We start from the raw sequence: 15746 nt of genomic DNA, 5'->3' as shown, positions 1-15746 counted from the left end.
CAACGACCTATGGAATACATTATGTATGGAAAAGGAGTCTGGGAGGGTCAAACGAAAAGACACAGGATTGAGAACCTCAGAAATCCTATACGGACCAATAAAACGAGGTTTAAATTTAGGAGAGGAAACCTTCATAGGAATATGACGAGAAGATAACCAAACCAGATCCCCAACACGAAGTCGGGGACCCACACGGCGTCTGCGATTAGCGAAAAGTTGAGCTTTCTCCTGGGACAAGATCAAATTGTCCACTACCTGAGTCCAGATCTGCTGCAACCTATCCACCACAGAATCCACACCAGGACAGTCCGAAGACTCAACCTGTCCTGAAGAGAAACGAGGATGGAACCCAGAATTGCAAAAAAATGGAGAAACCAAGGTAGCCGAGCTGACCCGATTATTAAGGGCGAACTCAGCCAACGGCAAAAAGGACACCCAATCATCCTGGTCTGCAGAAACAAAGCATCTCAGATATGTTTCCAAGGTCTGATTGGTTCGTTCGGTCTGGCCATTAGTCTGAGGATGGAAAGCCGAGGAAAAGGATAGGTCAATGCCCATCCTACCACAAAAGGCTCGCCAAAACCTTGAAACAAACTGGGAACCTCTGTCAGAAACAATATTCTCAGGAATGCCATGCAACCGAACCACATGCTGAAAGAACAAAGGTACCAAATCAGAGGAGGAAGGCAATTTAGCCAAGGGCACCAGATGGACCATTTTAGAAAAGCGATCACAGACCACCCAAATGACTGACATCTTTTGTGAAACGGGAAGGTCAGAAATGAAATCCATCGAAATATGTGTCCAAGGCCTCTTTGGGACCGGCAAGGGCAAAAGCAACCCACTGGCACGAGAACAGCAGGGCTTAGCCCTAGCACAAATCCCACAGGACTGCACAAAAGTACGTACATCCCGTGACAGAGATGGCCACCAGAAGGATCTAGCCACTAACTCTCTGGTACCAAAGATTCCAGGATGACCAGCCAACACCGAACAATGAAGTTCAGAGATAAGTTTATTAGTCCACCTATCAGGGACGAACAGTTTCTCTGCTGGACAACGATCAGGTTTATTCGCCTGAAATTTTTGCAGCACCCGCCGCAAATCAGGGGAGATGGCAGACACAATGACTCCTTCCTTGAGGATACCCGCTGGCTCAGATAAACCCGGAGAGTCGGGCACAAAACTCCTAGACAGAGCATCCGCCTTCACATTTTTAGAGCCCGGAAGGTACGAAATCACAAAGTCGAAGCGGGCAAAAAATAACGACCAACGGGCCTGTCTAGGATTCAAGCGCTTGGCAGACTCGAGATAAGTCAAGTTCTTATGATCAGTCAATACCACCACGCGATGCTTAGCTCCTTCAAGCCAATGACGCCACTCCTCGAATGCCCACTTCATGGCCAGCAACTCTCGATTGCCCACATCATAATTACGCTCAGCGGGCGAAAACTTCCTGGAAAAGAAAGCACATGGTTTCATCACTGAGCAATCAGAACCTCTCTGTGACAAAACCGCCCCTGCTCCAATCTCAGAAGCATCAACCTCGACCTGGAACGGAAGAGAAACATCTGGCTGACACAACACAGGGGCAGAACAAAAACGACGCTTCAACTCCTGAAAAGCTTCCACAGCAGCAGAAGACCAATTAACCAAATCAGCACCCTTCTTGGTCAAATCGGTCAATGGTTTGGCAATGCTAGAAAAATTACAGATGAAGCGACGATAAAAATTAGCAAAGCCCAGGAACTTTTGCAGACTTTTCAGAGATGTCGGCTGAATCCAATCCTGGATGGCTTGGACCTTAACTGGATCCATCTCGATAGTAGAAGGGGTAAAGATGAACCCCAAAAATGAAACTTTCTGCACACCGAAGAGACACTTTGATCCCTTCACAAACAAAGAGTTAGCACGCAGGACCTGAAAAACCATTCTGACCTGCTTCACATGAGACTCCCAATCATCTGAAAAGATCAAAATGTCATCCAAGTAAACAATCAGGAATTTATCCAGATACTCACGGAAGATGTCATGCATAAAAGACTGAAACACAGATGGAGCATTGGCAAGTCCGAACGGCATCACTAGATACTCAAAATGACCCTCGGGCGTATTGAATGCAGTTTTCCATTCATCTCCTTGCCTGATTCTCACCAGATTATACGCACCACGAAGATCTATCTTAGTGAACCAACTAGCCCCCTTAATCCGAGCAAACAAGTCAGATAACAATGGCAAGGGATACTGAAATTTAACAGTGATCTTATTAAGAAGGCGGTAATCAATACACGGTCTCAGCGAACCATCCTTCTTGGCTACAAAGAAGAACCCTGCTCCCAGTGGTGATGACGATGGGCGAATATGTTCCTTCTCCAGGGATTCCTTCACATAACTGCGCATAGCGGCGTGTTCGGGCACGGATAAATTAAATAATCGACCTTTAGGGAATTTACTACCAGGAATCAAATTGATAGCACAATCACAATCCCTATGCGGAGGTAGAGCATCGGACTTGGGCTCTTCAAATACATCCTGATAATCAGACAAGAACTCTGGGACCTCAGAAGGGGTGGATGACGAAATCGACAAAAATGGAACATCACCATGTACCCCCTGACAACCCCAGCTGGATACCGACATGGAATTCCAATCCAATACTGGATTATGGGTTTGTAGCCATGGCAACCCCAACACGACCACATCATGCAGATTATGCAACACCAGAAAGCGAATAACTTCCTGATGTGCAGGAGCCATGCACATGGTCAGCTGGGCCCAGTATTGAGGTTTATTCTTGGTCAAAGGTGTAGCATCAATTCCTCTCAATGGAATAGGACACCGCAAAGGCTCCAAGAAAAACCCACAACGTTTAGCATAATCCAAATCCATCAGATTCAGGGCAGCGCCCGAATCCACAAACGCCATAACAGAAAACGACGACAAAGAGCATATCAAGGTAATGGACAGAAGGAATTTGGACTGTACAGTACCAATGACGGCAGACCTAGCGGACCGCTTAGTGCGCTTAGGACAATCAGAAATAGCATGAGTGGAATCACCACAGTAGAAACACAGACCATTCAGACGTCTGTATTCCTGCCGTTCAACTCTAGTCATAGTCCTATCGCACTGCATAGGCTCAGGTTTAACCTCAGGCAGTACCGCTAAATGGTGCACAGATTTACGCTCGCGCAAGCGTCGACCGATCTGAATGGCCAAAGACAAAGACTCATTCAAACCAGCAGGCATAGGAAATCCCACCATGACATCCTTAAGAGCCTCAGAGAGACCCTTTCTGAACAAAGCTGCCAGCGCAGATTCATTCCACTGAGTGAGTACTGACCATTTCCTAAATTTCTGACAATATACTTCTATATCATCCTGACCCTGGCACAAAGCCAGCAAATTTTTCTCAGCCTGATCCACTGAATTAGGCTCATCGTACAGCAATCCGAGCGCCAGGAAAAACGCATCGATACTACTCAATGCAGGGTCTCCTGGCGCAAGAGAAAATGCCCAGTCTTGAGGGTCGCCGCGCAAAAAAGAAATAATAATCAAAACCTGTTGAATAGGATTACCAGAAGAATGAGGTTTCAAGGCCAGAAATAGCTTACAATTATTTTTGAAACTTAGAAACTTAGTTCTATCTCCAAAAAACAAATCAGGAATAGGAATTCTTGGTTCTAACATAGATTTCTGATCAATAGTATCTTGAATTTTTTGTACATTTATAACGAGATTATCCATTGAAGAGCACAGACCCTGAATATCCATGTCCACACCTGTGTCCAGAATCACCCAAATGTCTAGGGGAAAAAAAAAAGTGAAGACAGAGCAGAAAGAAAAAAAAAAAAAAAAAAAGTCAGAACTTTTTCTTTCCCTCTATTGAGAATCATTAGTTTGGCTCCTTGTACTGTTATGTTTGCTAATGACAGGTGTTATGAAGGCAATCCAGAAACACAGTGTGCTTAGCGATCAGAGCGTACACAGTGATCTGACAAATACCCAAAAATACAAGAACGAGCTCTGAGACGTGGAAACTCTGTAGACTGCACACCTGATCCTATCCTAAACACAACTAAAAGCGGCTGTGGATTGCGCCTAACAACTACCTAGGCAACTCGGCACAGCCTAAGAAACTAGCTAGCCTGAAGATAGAAAAATAGGCCTGACTTGCCCCAGAGAAATTCCCCAAAGGAAAAGGCAGCCCCCCACATATAATGACTGTGAGTAAGATGAAAAGACAAAACGTAGGGATGAAATAGATTCAGCAAAGTGGGGCCCGATATTCTAGGACAGAGCGAGGACAGTAAAGCGAACTTTGCAGTCTACAAAAAACCCTAAAGCAAAACCACGCAAAGGGGGCAAAAAAAACCCACCGTGCCGAACTAACGGCACGGCGGTACACCCTTTGCGTCTCAGAGCTTCCAGCAAAACAAAAAACAAGCTGGACAGAAAAAAAGCAACAAAAAAGCAAAAAGCACTTAGCTATACAGAGCAGCAGGTCACAGGAACAATCAGGAGAAGCTCAGATCCAACACTGAAACATTGACAAGGAGCAAGGATAGCAGCATCAGGCGGAGTTAAGTAATGAAGCAGTTAACGAGCTCACCAGAACACCTGAGGGAGGAAGCTCAGAAGCTGCAGTACCACTTGTGACCACAGGAGTGAATTCAGTCACAGAATTCACAACAGGAGTGCACAGATGTACAGCCACAGCCAGATTACTATGCTGTTCCTTTGACTCAGACCAGAACATTGTCCTCGCAGTGTACTGATCCAGAATCAGACCCTGATGAGACTATGGTGCCCCGTCACGAACGCTATACCACCGGCTTACACGGTGACACAGACGAAGTTGCACACGAGATAGAAGAGGAGGTCATAGATGACCCAGTTGTTGACCCCGATTGGCAGCCATTGGGGGAACAGGGTGCAGGCGGCAATAGCTCTGAAGCGGAAGAGGAGGAGCCGCAGCAGGCATCAACCTCGCAATAGGTTCCATCTGCCAGGCCCGTATCTGGCCAAAAACGCGTGGCAAAACCAAAACCAGTTGTAGGACAGCGTGGCCATCCGGTTAAAGAAGCTCAGTCTGCAATGCCTGAAAAGGTATCCGATAGTAGAAAGAGTGCAGTCTGGCATTTTTTTAAACAACATCCAAATGATCAGCGCAAAGTCATCTGTCAAAAATGTTCAACTATCTTAAGCAGAGGTCAGAATCTTAAAAGTCTAAATACAAGTTGCATGCGTAGACATTTAACCACCATGCATTTGCAAGCCTGGACTAACTACCAAACGTCCCTTAAGGTTGTAGCACCCTCGGCCAATGAAGCTAGTCAGCAACGCTACATCCCTTCCCTCACTGTAAGCCCACCATTTCCCGCACCACTTGCAGTAAATGTGCAGGTTTCGTCGCCAGGCCAAAGCAGTCAGGGAATCACCAGGTTCGTGGTAGGAAATACTGCATGTAGGGCACCAGCAAGAATACCATCTCCAACCCTCTCTCAGTCTGCCATGTCCACCGGCACCCCCGCTAGTTCCACGATCTGCAGCTCTCCAGTCCAGCTCACCTTACATGAGACTCTCGTTAGGAAAAGGAAGTACTCATCCTCGCATCCGCGTACACAGGGTTTGAACGCCCACATTGCTAGACTAATGTCGCTAGAGATGATGCCCTACCGGTTAGTTGAAAGCGAAGCTTTTAAAGCCCTGATGGACTATGCTGTACCACGCTACGAGCTACCCAGTCGACACTTCTTTTTGAGAAAAGCCATCCCAGCCCTCCACCAGCATGTAAAAGACCACATCATCCATGCACTCAGGCAATCTCTGAATACAAAGGTGCACCTGACAACAGATGCATGGACCAGTAGGCATGGCCAGGGATGTTACGTGTCCATCACAGCACACTGGGTTAATGTGGTGGATGCAGGGTCCACAGGGAACAGCAATATTGGGACAGTTCTGCCTAGCCCACGGTCTAGGAAACAGTTGGCTGTAGGCGTTTGCCCCCCCTCCTCCTCCTCCTTGTCCTCCTGCAGAAGTGAGAACTCGTCCACAGACCGCAGTCGCACGACCACTCCATCCGCAGTTGCCACTGTTGCACCCGAGGTGTCCCATTATGGGACAGCTAGTGGCAAGCGTCAGCAGGCTGTATTGGCAATGAAGTGTTTGGGCGACAACAGACACACCGCGGAAGTTCTGTCCGAGTTCTTGCAGCAAGAAACGCAGTCATGGCTGGGCAGTGTACATCTTGAGGCAGGCAAGGTAGTGAGTGATAATGGAAGGAATTTTATGGCTGCCATAGCCCTTTCACAACTGAAACACATTCCTTGCCTGGCTCACACCTTAAACCTGGTTGTGCAGTGCTTCCTGAAAAGTTATCCGGGGTTACCCGACCTGCTCCTCAAAGTGCGCAGACTTTGCTCGCATATCCACCGTTCACCCATACACTCCAGCCGTATGCAGAACCATCAGCGGTCTTTGAACCTTCCACAGCATTGCCTAATCATCGACGTTGCAACAAGGTGGAACTCCACACTGCACATGCTTCAGAGACTGTACGAACAGAGGCGTGCTGTTATGTATTTGTGGGAGGATAAACATACACGGGCAGGCAGTTGGATGGCAGACATGGAGTTGTCAGGTGTGCAGTGGTCGAAGGTACAAGACCTGTGTTAAGTCCTTCAGTGTTTTGAGGAATGCACATGGCTGGTTAGTGCAGACAACGCCATAATAAGCATGAGCATCCCCCTAATGCGTCTGCTGATGCAAAGTTTGACGCACATAAAGGAGCAGGCATCTGCAGCCGAGGAAGAGGGAAGCCTTGATGACAGTCAGCCATTGTCTGCTCAGGGCAGTCTACAGGACAAGGTAGCGGGCCAAGAGGAGGAGGATGAGGAGGATGATGGGGATGAGTATTTTTTGAATGAGGAAGCTTCTCCGGGGCCAATAGCAACTGGTGGCGTTGCAAGGCCGGGTTCAGGTTTTTTGAGGGAGACAAGTGACGTAGATTTGCCTGAAACTGCCCCTCAACCCAGCAAAGCCACGCAGATTTGACAACTGGAAGTTAGGCCCACATGGTGGATTATGCCTTACGTATCCTCAAAAGGGACCCACGCATTATTAAAATGATGACCGATGACGATTACTGGTTGGCCTGCCTCCTTGATCCTCGCTATAAAGGCAAATTGCAAAATATCATGCCACATGAGAACCTCGAACAAATATTAGCAACCAAACAAGCAACTCTTGTAGACCGTTTGATTCAGGCATTCCCAGCACACAGCGCCGGTGATGGTTCTCACACGAGCTGCAGGGGGCAACAGGGCAGAGGTGTTAGAGGTGCACAAATCAGAAGTGGCTTTGGACAGAGGGGTTTTCTGACCAGGTTGTGGAGTGATTTCGCAATGACCGCAGACAGGACAGGTACTGCAGCATCAATTCAAAGTGACAGGAGACAACATTTGTCCAGTATGGTTACTAACTATTTTTCATCCCTTATCAATGTTCTCCCTTAACCGTCATTCCCATTTGATTACTGGGCATCCAAAATAGACACCTGGCCTGAATTGGCAGAATATGCATTGCAGGAGCTTGCTTGCCCAGCAGCTAGTGTGTTATCAGAAAGAGTATTCAGTGCTGCTGGTTCAATATTGCCCGAAAAAAGGACTCGTCTGGCTACCCAAAATGTTGATGATCTAACCTTCATTAAAATGAACCACTCATGGATTTCTAATTATTTTGCCCCACCTTTCCCGGCTGACACCTAGCTTTCCTATAAAAAGGTCTTGCTTGTGGACTGGTCTTACTGACTGTTCCAATCTCTTAATTTGCAGCAGCTGTTTGTCCAGCATACGACATGTTTACACCTCCCTAAATGGGCTAACTCCCCCCACGGGGCCGTGGTCTCGCCACTTGGCGCAAGCACACGTGAGAGTGCCGTTTGTCTGAAGAGGTGGGTGTGCCCGCTTTTGGTCGACGGCACTGCCACTGGGTCCCTCATACTACAATAAAGTGTCTCTGGCGGTGGTGGCGCGCACCCAACGTCAGACATACCGTTGTAACATGAGGGGCCCTGGGCCTGTACCGCCGGCCACAAGAGAATCCCCCCCCCAGCTTAAACAGTGCTCTACCACTTGAAAAATTATCTCTCACAGCTCCAACAATGTTTAGTCTATGTGCTGACATCCTTCAATGCCTGGCACTGACAATACCAATTTGTTGACATGTATGATGCTAGTTAAAATAGTCAGGGTCAGTGTCCTATATTGACACCAGTAAATACTTAGCGCCAAATTACTATGTCTGAAACTCAGCAGAGGAGCCCACCCCTGTACCTAAGTATGCCACCCTATTTTTTTTGGTTTTGTTGTTTTGCAAGACATTAACATTTTTTGGGAGTACTAACTGTGTCAGACATTCCTTCCAATCGTCCTCCACTGACCACACCAATGCTGCCTGTGTACCCCTGCCACATAATCGAAGGTGCTTTGAGCCTATTTTTTTTTCATTTTAGCCCTACTAAGTGTGTCTGCAGTCCCTCCTTCCATTTGTCCTCCGCTGAGCACACCAATGCCGACCGTGTACCCATGTAACTTTTTTTCAACCTGCAGTGAGCCTACTTTGTGGTGTAAGGCCTACAAGCAGTGTCTGTCTGCTCCACTTAATACAGCTGTCCTCCTCTTAAAAAAAAAAAGGCTGGTTTTCAGCCTGTCAAAATTATAAAACTGCATTTGGGCTACAAGTTTCGTTGTGGTCTACAAACTGAGTCTTCCACTCCAAGGTGTTCTCCTGATTGCCTTTACTGAGCTTCAATCTTCAGGCTCTCGTTAAATAGTTTTTTAATCGAACAACTGCAGTGGGGCTACTAGTTTGGTTGGGGCCTACTAACGGTGTCTGCCGCTCCAAGGTGTTCTCCTGGTTGTCTTTCCTGAGCTTCTATCTTCAGGCTCTTGTTAAATAGTTGTTAAATGGAACAACTGCATTTGGTCTATTAGTTTGGTTGGGGCCTACTAACGGTGTCTGCCGCTCCTTGCTGTTCTCCTGGTTTCCTGTCCTGAAATTCCATTTTCAGGCTCTCGTTAAGTAGTTGTTAATATTACACTGAATTTGGCCTACTAGTGTGGTTGGGGCATACTAACGGTGTATGCCACTCCGTGCTGTTCTCATGATTTCCTGTCCTGAAATTCCATTTTCAGGCTCTCGTTAAGTAGTTGTTGAAACAACACTGCATTAGGCCTACAAGTTGGGTCTGGGTTGTAGAGACGGTGTCTGCCGCTCCAAGGTATTCTCCAGGTTGCCTCTCCCTAGCTTCTATCTTGAAGCTCTCATTAAGCAGTTGTTGAAACAACACTGCATTAGGCCTACAAGTTGGGTCTGGGTTGTAGAGATGGTGTCTGCCGCTCCAAGATGTTCTCCAGGTTGCCTCTCCCTAGCTTCTATCTTTAAGCTCTCTTTAAGTAGTTGTTGAAACAACACTGCATTAGGCCTACAAGTTGGGTATGGGTTGTAGAGACGGTGTCTGCCGCTCCAAGGTGTTCTCCAGGTTGTCTTTCCTGAGCTTCTATCTTCAGGCTCTTGTTAAATAGTTGTTAAATGGAACAACTGCATTTGGCCTATTAGTTTGGTTGGGGCCTACTAACGGTGTCTGCCGCTCCAAGGTGTTCTCCTGGTTGTCTTTCCTGAGCTTCTATCTTCAGGCTCTTGTTAAATAGTTGTTAAATGGAACAACTGCATTTGGCCTATTAGTTTGGTTGGGGCCTACTAACGGTGTCTGCCGCTCCTTGCTGTTCTCCTGGTTTCCTGTCCTGAAATTCCATTTTCAGGCTCTCGTTAAGTAGTTGTTAATATTACACTGAATTTGGCCTACTAGTGTGGTTGGGGCATACTAACGGTGTATGCCACTCCGTGCTGTTCTCATGATTTCCTGTCCTGAAATTCCATTTTCAGGCTCTCGTTAAGTAGTTGTTGAAACAACACTGCATTAGGCCTACAAGTTGGGTCTGGGTTGTAGAGACGGTGTCTGCCGCTCCAAGGTATTCTCCAGGTTGCCTCTCCCTAGCTTCTATCTTGAAGCTCTCATTAAGCAGTTGTTGAAACAACACTGCATTAGGCCTACAAGTTGGGTCTGGGTTGTAGAGATGGTGTCTGCCGCTCCAAGATGTTCTCCAGGTTGCCTCTCCCTAGCTTCTATCTTTAAGCTCTCTTTAAGTAGTTGTTGAAACAACACTGCATTAGGCCTACAAGTTGGGTATGGGTTGTAGAGACGGTGTCTGCCGCTCCAAGGTGTTCTCCAGGTTGCCTCTCCCTAGCTTCTATCGTCTGGCTCTCGTTAAGTAGTTGTTGAATCAACACTGCATTAGGCCTACAATTTGGGTCTGGGTTGTAGAGATGGTGTCTGCCGCTCCAAGATGTTCTCCAGGTTGCCTCTCCCTAGCTTCTATCTTGAAGCTCTCGTTAAGTAGTTGTTGAAACAACACTGCATTAGGCCTACAAGTTGGGTCTGGGTTCTACAAACGGTGTCTTCCGCTCCAAGGTGTTCTCCAGGTTGCCTTTCCCTAGCTTCTATCTTCAGGCTCTCGTTAAATTGTTTTTAATATAACACTGCATTTGGCCTACTTGTTTTGTTGGCCCTATTAACGGTGTCTGCCGCTCCTTGATGTTCTCCTACACTGAACAAACCAGTGCCGCCTGTTTACTTCTGTTAACAATTTTGAACTGCATTTAGCCTACTTACTGATTTGGGCCTACTCACTGTGTCAGCCTCTCATTACAGTTGTACTCCACTGAACAAAGCAATGCCCCCTGGTTAGTCCTGTTAACAATTTTGAACTGCATTTAGCCCACTTTATTCTTTGGGCCTATATCTGTGTTTCCTCCTCATCCTGCCCATTGCCCAGCCAGTGATAGGTGAGTCTGCTGGTACATTGACCCATAACGCAACATTCCCCGTGCACGCTACACAGCAAGATTGTGACCCTGCTGAAAGTCAGGTTCCCCTTCCCACATACCATACCACCTTACACGGGGACAAAGAGGAAGGTGCAGATGAAAGTGCAGGTTCCTTCATCAGGTGGGGGGGAAACTCGTTGGCGACGTCACTGGCACAGGGCCCTTCATAGTACGCAAAAGTGTAGCTGCCGGTGGGAGGCGCCCCCGCCATGCAAACACACCGCCGTACTTTGAGGGGCCCTGTGCCAGTGCCAATGCCCAACGAGTGGGCCCCCCCCCTGCTTGCTCAGGATCACAGCACTAGCAAAGTTGAAATACTTACCTCTCCCTGCTCCACTGCCGTGACGTGGTCCAGATTTCCTGGGCCCACTAAATACTTGAACCAGCCCTACCCCCCACAACTTTAGCCAAATGACCCCCAATTTCCAATGCCTTACTATTATTATAAGGTAAATTAAGATTGACAAGCTTCAGTAACAAGAATGTATGTTTTTGCCATTAAAATGGGCACTGTACATGTTTTCCTGGCCTCCACTCACAGCCGACTATGCTTCCCCATTGACTTGCATTGGGTTTCGTGTTTCGGTCGATCCACGACTTTTCGCGATAATCGGCCGATTTCACTCGACTCGACTTTTGAGATAGTCGGGTTTCGCGAAACCCGACTCGACCCTAAAAAAACTAAAAGTCGCTGAACCCTAGTCGGCAATGATGCCCTTCAACAGAACATAGTGAAAGAGAAGCCACAAATATAGAAAAAGAAAATATATTTTTCCAATAAATCCATTTATTTATGTAAATAAAAAAAAAAGTACACATATTTGGTATTGCCGCATCCATAACGACCCCCTCTATAAAACTGTCCCACTAGTTAACCCCTTGAGTGAACACCATAAAAATGGCATAAAACAATGCTTTATCATCATACCACTGAAAAAAAAGCGCAATAAAATGCGATAAAAAAGCGGATTTAAATAAAAATTATACCGCTGAAAACTTCATCTTGTCCCGCAAAAAAAGCTGCCCTACAGCTCCATGAGCAGAAAAATAAATATATAGCTCTCAGAATAAAGCGATGTAAAAATAATTATTTTTTCTGTAAAATAGTTTTTATTGTGTAAACGCTCCAAAACATAAAAAATGATATAAATGAGGTATCTCTGTAGTCATACTGACCTGAAGAATAAAACTGCTTTATCAAGTTTACCAAACATGGAACGGTGTAAACGCTCCCCCTCCAAAAGAAATTTAGGAATTGCTGTCTTTTGCTAATTCTGCCTCCCAAAAATCAGAATAAAAAGCAATCAAAAAATGTCATGTGACCAAAAATGATACCAATAAAAACGTCAACTCGTCCAGCAAAAAACAAGACCTCACATGACTCAGTGGGCCAAAATATGGAAAAATTATAGCTCTCAAAATGTGGTGATGCAAAAACTATTTTTTGCAATAAAAAGCATCTTTTTAGTGTGTGACAGCTGCCAAACATAAAAATCCACTATAAAACCAGCTAAAAAAAGTAAATCAAACCCCCATTATCACCCCCTTAGTTAGGGAAACATAGTAAAATTACAAAAAATTATTTATTTCCATTTTCCCATTAGGGTTACGGTTAGGGTTGGGGCTAAAGTTAGGGTTAGGGCTAAAATTAGGGTTAGAGTTGGGGCTAATGTTGGGGTTAGGGTTGGGGCTAAAGTTAGGATTGGGATTAGGGTTAGGGTTGGGATTAGGATTATGGTTCAAATTAGGGTTAGGATTGGGATTAGGGGCAGGGTTGGGGTTAGGGATAGAGATGTGGTGGGTTTAGGGTTGGAGTTAGAATTGGGGAGTTTCAACTGTTTAGGCTTATCAGGGGCTCTCCAAACGTGACATGGCGCCTGATCTCAATTTCAGCCATTTTTGCATTCCCTTCTGAGCTCTTCCATGCACCCAAACAGTGGTTTAAACCCACATATGGGGTATCACCATACTCAGGACAAATTGCACAACAACTATTTGGGGTCAAATGTCTCCTGTTACCCTTGGGAAAATAAAAAATTGGGGCAAAAATATAATTTTTTGTGAAAATTAATATGATTTTTTATTTTTACGGCTCTACATTATAAAACTTCTGTGAAGCACTTGGGGTTCAAAGTGCTCACCACACATCTAGATAAGTTCCTTAATGAGTCTACTTTCCAAAATGGTGTCACTTAAGGGGTTTTTCCACTGTTTAGGCACATCAGGGGCTCTCCAAACGCAACATGGCATCCGATCTCAATTCCAGCCAATTTTCCATTGAAAAGTCAAACAACGTTCCTTCCCTGCTGGCCTCTGCCGTGCGCCCAAACAGTGGTTTACGTGACACATATGCACAACAACTTTTGGTGTCCAATTTCTCCTGTTACCCTTGATAAAATAAAACAAATGGGATCTCAATAATTTTTTTGTGAAAAAAGTTAAATGTTCATTTTTTTAAACATTCCAAAAATTCCTGTGAAGCACTTGAATGGTTAATAAACTTCTTGAATGGGATTTTGAGTACCTTGAGGGGTGCCATTTTTAGAGTGGTGTCACTTTTGGGCATTTTCTGTCATATAGGCCCCTCAAAGTCACTTCAAGTGTGAGGTGGTCCCTAAAAAAATGGTTTTGCAAATTATGTTGTAAAAATTAGAAATCGCTGGTCAACTTTTAACCCTTATAACTTCCTAACAAAAAAAATAGTTTCCAAAATTGTGCTGATGTAAAGCAGACATTTGGGAAATGTTACTAACTATTTTGTGTGTATGACTCTCTGATTTAAGGGTATAAAAACCAAAAGTTTCAAAATTTTTGCAAAATTTCCGTTTTTTCACAAATAAATGCAAGTCATATCGAAGAAATTTTACCACTATGATAAAGTCAATATGTCATGAGAAAACAATCTCAGAATCACCGGATCAGTTGAAGAGTTCCAGAGATATAACCTCATAAAGTGACAGTGGTCAGAACTGTAAAAATTGGCCCTGTCATTTAGGTGAAAACAGTCTTCGTCTCAAAGGGGTTAATAAGCAACTACAAAAATGGCATTTTTTACATATTGTGAGTATCCCTGGTATTTGAACCCACAACCTTCAACATTACAGGCAGGAGCTAAAGCAATTGCGAATTGCGCTAAAGCCTTTGGTGATGTAACAAAGAGAATTCTGTGTACTTGATCTGTATTGCAGGCTCTGACTCCACTGTCATGATTCCAATGGCAGGGAATCACAAAAGGACAAGCACCAACGAGCTCTAGGGTGATGGAACCTGAGCTGACCGCGACCCTAAACCTGAACACACAAATAACAATAGCCGGGGAACGTGCCTACGTTGGTCCTAGACGTCTCGCACCAGCCGAAGATCTAACTTCCCCTATTAGAAGAAACACAGACCTCTCTTGCCTCCAGAGAAATACCCCACAGAAATAGCAGCCCCCCACATATAATGACGGTGAAATGAGAGGAAGGCACATACACAGTATGAAAACAGATTCAGCAAAATGAGGCCCGCTAAAACTAGATAGCAGAGGATACAAAAGTAAACTGCGCGGTCAGCAAAAAACCCTTCAAAAAACCATCCTGTAATTACTTGAACTCATGTTCCAACTCATGGAACATGAGGAGCAATTACAGCCCACCAGAGCAACCAGCAGCAAAGAAACAATTATATGCAAGCTGGACTAGACAAAAATAAAGCAAAACGTGGAACAAGAAAATCAAAAACTTAGCTTGTCCTGAAGATTACTGAAGCCAGAAGCTGAGGTAACAAAACACTCTGATAACCTTGATAGCCGGCGGGGAAATGACAAGAAAGCCCGGTTAAATAGGAAACTCCCAAATGCTAATAGAACAGGTGGACACCAGAGACAGCAGAACACAAATCACCCAGTACCATCAGTAACCACCAGAGGGAGCCCAAAAACAGAACTCACAACAGTACCCCCCCTTTGAGGAGGGGTCACCGAACCCTCACGAGAACCACCAGGGCGACCAGGATGAGCCCTATGAAAAGCGCGGACCAAATCATCAGCATGAACATCAGAGGCAACCACCCAAGAATTATCCTCCTGACCATAACCCTTCCACTTGACCAAATATTGGAGTTTCCGTCTGGAAACACGAGAATCCAAGATCTTCTCCACAACATACTCCAATTCTCCCTCCACCAGCACCGGAGCAGGAGGCTCAAGCGAAGGAACAACAGGTACCTCATACCTCCGCAACAACGACCGATGGAACACATTATGAATAGCAAACGATGCCGGGAGATCCAAACGAAACGACACAGGGTTAAGAATTTCCAAGATCCTATAAGGACCGATGAACCGAGGCTTGAACTTAGGAGAAGAGACCTTCATAGGAACAAAACGAGAAGACAACCACACCAAGTCCCCAACACGAAGTCGAGGACCCACGCGGCGACGGCGATTAGCAAACTGCTGAGCCTTCTCCTGGGACAACTTCAAATTGTCCACCACATGACTCCAAATCCGATGCAACCCATCCACCACCATGTCCACTCCAGGACAATCAGAAGGCTCCACCTGACCAGAGGAAAAACGAGGATGAAACCCCGAATTACAAAAGAAAGGAGAAACCAAGGTAGCAGAACTAGCCCGATTATTAAGGGCAAACTCGGCCAGCGGCAAAAAGGTAACCCAGTCATCCTGATCAGCAGAAACAAAACACCTCAAATAAGTTTCCAAGGTCTGATTAGTTCGCTCCGTCTGGCCATTCGTCTGAGGGTGGAATGCAGACGAAAAGGACAAATCAATGCCCATCTTAGCACAGAAC

The 15746-nt window shown here is 45.6% G+C and overlaps 1 protein-coding gene across 1 annotated transcript in view; it reads left to right on the top strand.

The window, feature by feature from the left end:
- LOC138657822 (protein FAM240B-like) overlaps nt 1-15746 on the top strand; it is a 113185-nt gene that overhangs the window by 39115 nt on the left and 58324 nt on the right. The gene's annotated exons all lie outside the window — the stretch shown is intronic.

The sequence above is a fragment of the Ranitomeya imitator genome, chromosome 1, assembly GCF_032444005.1.
Source record: "Ranitomeya imitator isolate aRanImi1 chromosome 1, aRanImi1.pri, whole genome shotgun sequence".
Lineage (NCBI taxonomy): Eukaryota > Metazoa > Chordata > Amphibia > Anura > Dendrobatidae > Ranitomeya > Ranitomeya imitator.
This window is presented reverse-complemented; position numbering and strand designations above follow the sequence as displayed.